Below are 7,428 nucleotides of genomic sequence, written 5' to 3'. Positions count from 1 at the left end.
ACTCAGATTTTTCCCCTCACCTCAGTAACTGTTAAAGCATTGAATATATAGGACTAAGAGTTTCAGCACTGAACAGCGAAGGACATATTTGTTAATAGGCAAATTCCCCTCAGTAAACTCCTTTCTCTTCTTTCCAATGTTTTCTTTCACACCAACTCTGTGTGAATCCTCGGTGATACTTGAATTTTATGAAATGTCACCTATTATTAATTGTGTTTTGTTCAGGATGGGAAGTTAATACCTACAATAGTCTATCTGCTCCTATCTTCTCTTTGAGCACAGCTCTTTTTTAACATATCCCTAAAGCCCCATGCTGCAACCACATGGCCATGACTCACTGGGACCGCCTCAGTGGACTCGATGATCTTACAGGTCTTTCTCAACCTAAATTATTCTGATTCTGTGATTCAGTATCCTGAGAAGCCTGGGCTATCCTATCTCTTATCACATCCTGGTTTTGAATAATTAAGCAAGAAATTCCATCAGCAACCCCCACTCCTGCTATCCCAAATAAAGGAATTCAAGCGGTTTTCTACAGCTGTGCTTTATTTGTGACCCACACTAGGGAGAGACCTGGGACACTGACTCACATCAGCACTTTTCAGGACTAGAACCACCTGACAGAGAATGGTCAGGCCCATATGGAAAAATATTTGGCCAAGATCTCTTCTGAGCCTTGCATATTGTCCAAGACACTTCTCATTTTCTGTCTGTCTTCCACTCACATGCCTTAATAGCAGGGCCATTTGGAATGGAAGCCTGAAGCCTTCCTGAACTTCCTGACTGTTCCTGAAGTTTGCCAACAGCCTTTCTTCCTCTAAAGACAGCAGAAGTTGGCACAATCCCCTTCCATACTGTGTAAGAAGGGTGTCCTGTTAGCTGGGCTCAGATCTCCTCTTGAGATCTCAGCTCATTCCAGATGAGATGGCTTGTTCAGAAGGGAGGCTGACAGTGACATAATAGTGACATGCACTGATATGTGACCTTCAAAAACTCCCAAGGACACAGGAATAAGCCAAACTGGCAGTGCACAGACTGGGATGAACCTCTGCTGGCCTCTCCTGACAACTCCCACATCATCACACAGCACCTATAATGTACAGACTGTGATATTTACATATATTTCCCTACCTCTCCCACTTCTGCACGTATGTCTTCCATTGGAATGGGATAAAGGCATTATTTGGCAGTTTTAACTCCCAGCTCCTGCTGCCCACTCATCACCCAGGAACAGCCCAGTGCAGGCTCCATCCCTGCCCTGCTCTGCCCCTCTCTGAGGATGCAGCGTGCTGCCCATTCTGCGGCAGGCGCTCCCAGTGCTAATGCACAAACAGGATGCTTGCAGGTGTAACTCACAACTTAATTGTAATGACACTGAAGCTTAAAAGTGACAGAAAGAAGCTGAGATAATTATTTTCAGTGTAAGACTACGAAACAAGTTGTTAAATCCTTAGTAGCTGTAGTGGTACTGCAGACTATCAAAACACTTTAAAAATCAGGCAAGCTTATAGGAATCTTTTAGGTGTTTTTCCCTTTTCTTTATGCAATACCTTCTGGATTGTGTTAAAGCAGGTCCATTAGAGACTGGCCCAGAAAAGCATATTTTCTGTGAAAAAAGGTGTGTCTGTCTTCAGGATGTGTGTCAGGGGGTGGGAGGAGTAGGAAGGCAGGAAGAGAAAGAGTGAAAACAGCTCAGTGCACACACACCAGCACACAAACTCTCAGTTTTTTACATTAAAAATTGTGCATGGTACATGAGGAGCATCTTTGTGCAGTTCTGACATCTCCAGCTGAACCTGGGCTTGGGTATTTCTTGGATCCTGGGTATTTCACAAGCAAGTGCTGATCATGATCACCAAATACATGTTTGTTTGTTAAATGCTGCATTAAATGCTTCTTGAGTTTCATGCAATAAGAAAATTGTCGTTGAGAAGGATAGACTGCTGTCTGAAATTTCAAGAGGAAGTTTTGAGAGAGAGCTCTGATAAAATTTTCTAAGTTATTGGCAAATCATTGCTTAAAAGGAAGTGTTATAATGCAGAAACAATTGGTTTGTGGGGTTTTCCCCCATTGCTGAAGGTTTTAACTGTTGATCTTACTGTATAGTTCTTTTGTTAAAAAGAAGGATTTTTCTACTCAGCCCACTATTTCACCTTCATCTATTAAATTGTGTTTATTTAAGCTCTGCTCAGAGGAGGAGATTTATAAAGGAATCTACAGCCCTATGCTGATTGCATGGACCCAATTCCCTCCTAGCCTCAGTTCTGCTCTTAAACAAGTAAGCATATAGATGGTATCACACATAGCAGCTGAACTGAAATAGTCATTAATTAACCACCATCAGGCCAGGCAAACAGCAGATGCTGTGAGGGATGCTGGCAAAAGGTCAAAACAATACCAGGAATTATTTCAAATAATAGATATATGGACAAACACTTGTGTTCTAAGAGTTTGTGCAATCACTTCTCCTAGGACTGTGAGAATAGGATAACTGTGCCTCTCTTAAACTGCATGAGGGGAAAACAATGCATGCAATTTCTGCACTTGAGCCCCTGATGTGTGGATGGATTTTTTTATTAATTTCCTGAGCTTTTCACGTCTAAGTCACATAAAGCCAGCACAGAATGTGCTCTGCCTAGGATTGGTAAAGCAGCATCAGGACTCATTTTATGTATTTATGAAGGGGACTTAGAAGAAAGTTGGGAACAAACTTTTAGCAGGTCCTGTTGCAATAGGACATGGGCTCATGGTTTTAAACTGAAGTACTCAATTCAGATTAGAGAAAAGAAAAGTTTTTACCACAGAGGCACTGGCACAGGCTGCCCAGGGAGGTGGTAGATGCCCCATTCCTGGAAAAATGCAAGGTCAGGGTGGATGGAACCCTGAGCAACCTGATCTGGTTGCAGATGTCCCTGCTCATGGCAGGGGAGCTAGAGCAGATGGCATTTAAATATCCCTTCCAACTCACACTATTCTGTGGTTCCATACATTTCTATACAGGTGCCAGCAAGTCAGGCCTAAGTGAGTACATGGCCAGTGTCACTAAAAGGTGTTGATTTAATTTCCTTCCCCCTAAGACTTCACTGCTGGACTTCTGCTTGCTTTGTTTGCATTTTAAAGTGCCTTAGACTTTCACACTAATTTTAAAAAATAGTTAAAATGGCATTACTGGCTCTGGATCTGCAGGAAGAAATTTAGACTGTAGTGTATCCTTTGCATAAAAATTTCCATTAACACAAGATTCATTCATATGCAACCTAATCTTTGATTCATTAAATTTAATGCTAAAATAAAATTTACAGTTTGCCCTAACTCCTTCTGCTCTATTTGCAATTTTATAATATTTTAAAATTTAACTTCAGTATAGCAATGGATGGATTATCTTCTTGTGCTTGTTTGTGTCTTTTGTAAAATTCAGGAAAGAAAAACACTGAAACAACATATGCATAATTCTCAAAATGTTTTGTACTTCAAAAGTTCAGAGCCCTTCACAAAACAACCACACAGAGAAAGCTAACACATGGTATATTATTCACTTTCCCATTCCACATGAACAAAGAGACATTTTTTTTAAAACTTACCAGCCATGCTCCTTTGCTCCTCTTTGCCTTGGACTTTGTATTGCTGTGAGCAACTGCAGACCTATATGATAAGACTTCAAGCTCTGGCTGTGTTGCAGCATTTATAGGGAAAACTTTAGGCCTGTCCTTATGCTCAAACCAATTATAATTCACATTAGGTGAGTGAGGCAGGTAAGTCATACCAGTGGTCATGTAAACTTCCTAGTAACCCTATATTAGCTCATGGGTTATAAGACATTGGACTTGTGCAATTCAGGCCATTTATCCAGAAGCTTGATGAGATGCTTAGAAAAGCAGAGCATTTAATTGCATACCTGGAATCCAGAATTTCACATGCAACGATGCATGACTCGGCAAGGGATGTTTTTTGAGTCAGTATAAATTAATATCTCTTCCCAGGATGATCCAAAGTTGAGTATTCATGCAATAAAAGTATACATTCATAATCAAATTCATTTGGTCCACTCCCTATGAGTGTACTCATAAGTCTGGAAAAAAACCCCAGAACTTTTCATTTGCCTCATTGGTTCCTTTTTGGGGATCACCACAGTAATGCTTTTGTGTCAGCCCCTCCTTAGAGTCTCTGTGAATTATACTAATGGTATGAATGCTGTAAATGTAGTGTAAGCTAGTAGTAACTTGACAAACCACTGAGCATGGAATAGCTTTGATGAGTGGATCCTGAGCAGTAACTCTCCCTGCATGCAGAGAAACTTCATCCCCATAAAATAAAACACTCATTTTGGAGCAAGTACAAATTATCACTTCAATTTGTGTTTCGATGGTGGTTACTCATCTAGTTTCTTACTTTAGAGAGAGAACAATAAAAGTTAAAATATCTTCATTGGCACATACAGGAAATTCTATAGGTACAAAGAAAATGGATTTGTCAGAATGGCCTCATAACATTTTGTTTCAGGCTAATCCTTCATTTTCCATATCAGTGCTGGCAAATTGATCACAGATGTCTCTTTCTGTCTTCTGCCCTCCACACAGAGGAACTTATGTTTCCTTGCACTTACACAGACCTGAACAAGGTATTTTGTCTCTTCATTATTACTTCACCTCACTTATCTCCAATGACGAGAAGAGACTGAAGCAATCTCAGGAATGTTAGTGCTTACCTTGAAGAACTTGAAGGGTGGAAATTTCATAAGATCAGAAAGGGGCAAGCACAGTATCTATGTATAAAATGGGGCAAGAGGCATGAAAAGGAGCTGAGAAATTACAGTTGACATCAACTAGTTTGATTCAGATTCCTGGAAAACACTGGAAGAGATGAACTTCTTAGCATCTAGATGAATAACAGCCAGCTAAGACATGCCAAGAAGTCAGCTGAGCCCATCAGAGGAGAAGAAAGAAGTGTCATCTATCACCACATGCTGACTTGGATTTGCAACAAAATCCCACAGGGTATTTTCATAAGTACACTTTGGAAACACTGATTACACAAGATTTCTATTAGTTAACTGCATAACTTGTTGTTAAAAAAACAAATGCTGCATTGCTTCAGTGGATCACCATCAAACTGGAAGGGCACAGTGGCTGAAGTGCCATTAAAAGCTGCCTTGGAGCATTGACATTTTAAATATGCTCTTTTCTGTTGTTAATGTTGTTCAGCTGAAGCATTATGCTAGCCCAGGGCTAATCTCAGCTCCATAATGTCAAGACTACAGAGAATGGGTAGCTTAAAAAAATAGAAGGATCAAGATGAATCAGTGTAAAACAGAGAGAACTGCAGAGACATTATGATTTTTGAAAAAGATGAACACTGGTTATAGAAAGAGGAGGCCAACTGAGGAGTAATGGTCTTAAAAAGTTCAGTCTTTGACTGAAGATGCTGAAGTGAAACAAAATGTTGGCAGTGAAGAAGCGTGTTTGGCTAGACCCTCTGGGTAGGCTGTCAAAATAATAATTTTTTTTCCCCCATGGAGATTAAGAATAACCTGAATGCATATTTGTCAAGGATAACACACGAGTGTGGCTGAGCTGCCCTTGGGGCATTGATTTTGATGTCAAAGCTGTGACAGTGACACTTTCCCCCCAGTGCTCATTGCAGGCACCTGATGCTGACTGAGCTGCACGGGGCAGGGAGCACCTCAGCAGGGCAGGGAAGGCTCCTGCACCCAGGGCTGCATCCAGGGCTGCACTCAGGGCTGAATCCAGGGCTGCACCCAGGGCTGCACCCAGGGCTGCACTCAGAGCTGCACCCAGGGCTGCACCCAGGGCTGCATCCAGGGCTGCACTCAGGGCTGAATCCAGGGCTGCACCCAGGGCTGCAACCAGGGCTGCACCCAGGGCTACACTCAGGGTCGCACTCAGGGCTGCATCCAGGGCTGCACCCAGGGCAGAATCCAGGGCTGCACTCAGGGCTGCACTCAGAGCTGCACCCAGGGCTGCACCCAGGGCTGCATCCAGGGCTGCATCCAGGGCTGTACCCAGGGCTGAATCCAGGGCTGAATCCAGGGCTGCATCCAGGGCTGCACTCAGGGCTGCACTCAGGGCTGCACTCAGAGCTGCACCCATGCTGAGCTGCATGGGGCAGGGAGCACCTCAGCAGGGCAGGGATGGCTCCTGCACCCAGGGCTGCATCCAGGGCTGCACTCAGGGCTGCTGCAGCCCCCTCTGCCCTGCTCCTGCTCCGTGCTGTGGCTCTTGCCCACATTGAATGCACTTCACCTTGTGTCCTCTGTTGAAGGGTCACCCATTTCCCAACTCCTGTGACACACAAGCCTGCAGACTCTGTGTCACATTCATCTCAAGAACTGCTCAGCGGAAAGGAGTGATAAAATGTTTTATAGAAAGAGGGAGGTTAGCATTGTGTCTGTCCAGTGTTGCATCTGCCAGTTGGAGCCAGCTCACAAGCCCCACAGCAATACAATAGATAATTCTTCACTAGATAATTCTTTCTCCATTATCTTGTGAAGGAAAAGTCTGTCCCACCTTCAGTCATTTGGCCATTTGTTTCCAAAAGAGGGAAGTACAAAACTGACCCGAAAACACCACTTTTGTTGTTGTTGTTGTTGTTGTTGTTTTTTGTCTTTTTTTGGATATAGAGAAAAGCCACCTCCTTTTTAGAATCCATTAGAGTTCATTGGTTTTTCATACCTTAGAGCAATGTGTTTCACATGCTAATTATGAGTTGTGTAAATAATGTTCTAAACATTCCCTTTCTTCATTTAAGATCCACTGGTTTTCACATTGTCAGGATTAAAAGGTACCCAAGGCTTTGCTTCACTTTATTGTCCAGTGCTTTGTATTTCTCTATAATATCATGTCTTGTGATGTTATATTCCTCCAAATTACATAATATCAGACTTCCCAGTCTCTTTTCATGCTGATACCATAGTTTGAATATGTTGTGCATTTCTGAAGCTCATTCAGTTTCTTCTGTATGCTTTTGTGATTTTAATGAAACAGAATTGAAGCATCATCCTGTAGGAAAAATACACTGTAAGTCAATTGGTGACAATGATTTTTTGTATTTCCTGATCTATTTTCTATTAATGCCATTTTTGTTTGTTAGTTCAGCACTTGCTCAGCTTAGCCCACAAGACAGTGAGTGTTTGTTCATCCTGTACAAAGGAATTATGTCATAAGAAGATATAAAATAACAAGCCTGGACAAGATGTTTAACTGTGTGGAAGGGTAAAATGGGTGTATTGGAATTTGTGTGAAGAGAGGCTGCACAACAAGCTGATGTGTGAATTTCATAATGTTAAAGGAGAGAATTGGAGTGTATCAAATGAACTGGCACAAGATTTGTAAATAGGGTGCTCAGGGAGCTGGTAACCACAAGGAAAATGCTGCAATAGCTGGAAAGACCAAGGAAACAATTGTTTGAGAT

Source organism: Zonotrichia albicollis, chromosome 17 (genome assembly GCF_047830755.1).
Source record: "Zonotrichia albicollis isolate bZonAlb1 chromosome 17, bZonAlb1.hap1, whole genome shotgun sequence".
NCBI lineage: Eukaryota > Metazoa > Chordata > Aves > Passeriformes > Passerellidae > Zonotrichia > Zonotrichia albicollis.
This window is presented reverse-complemented; position numbering follows the sequence as displayed.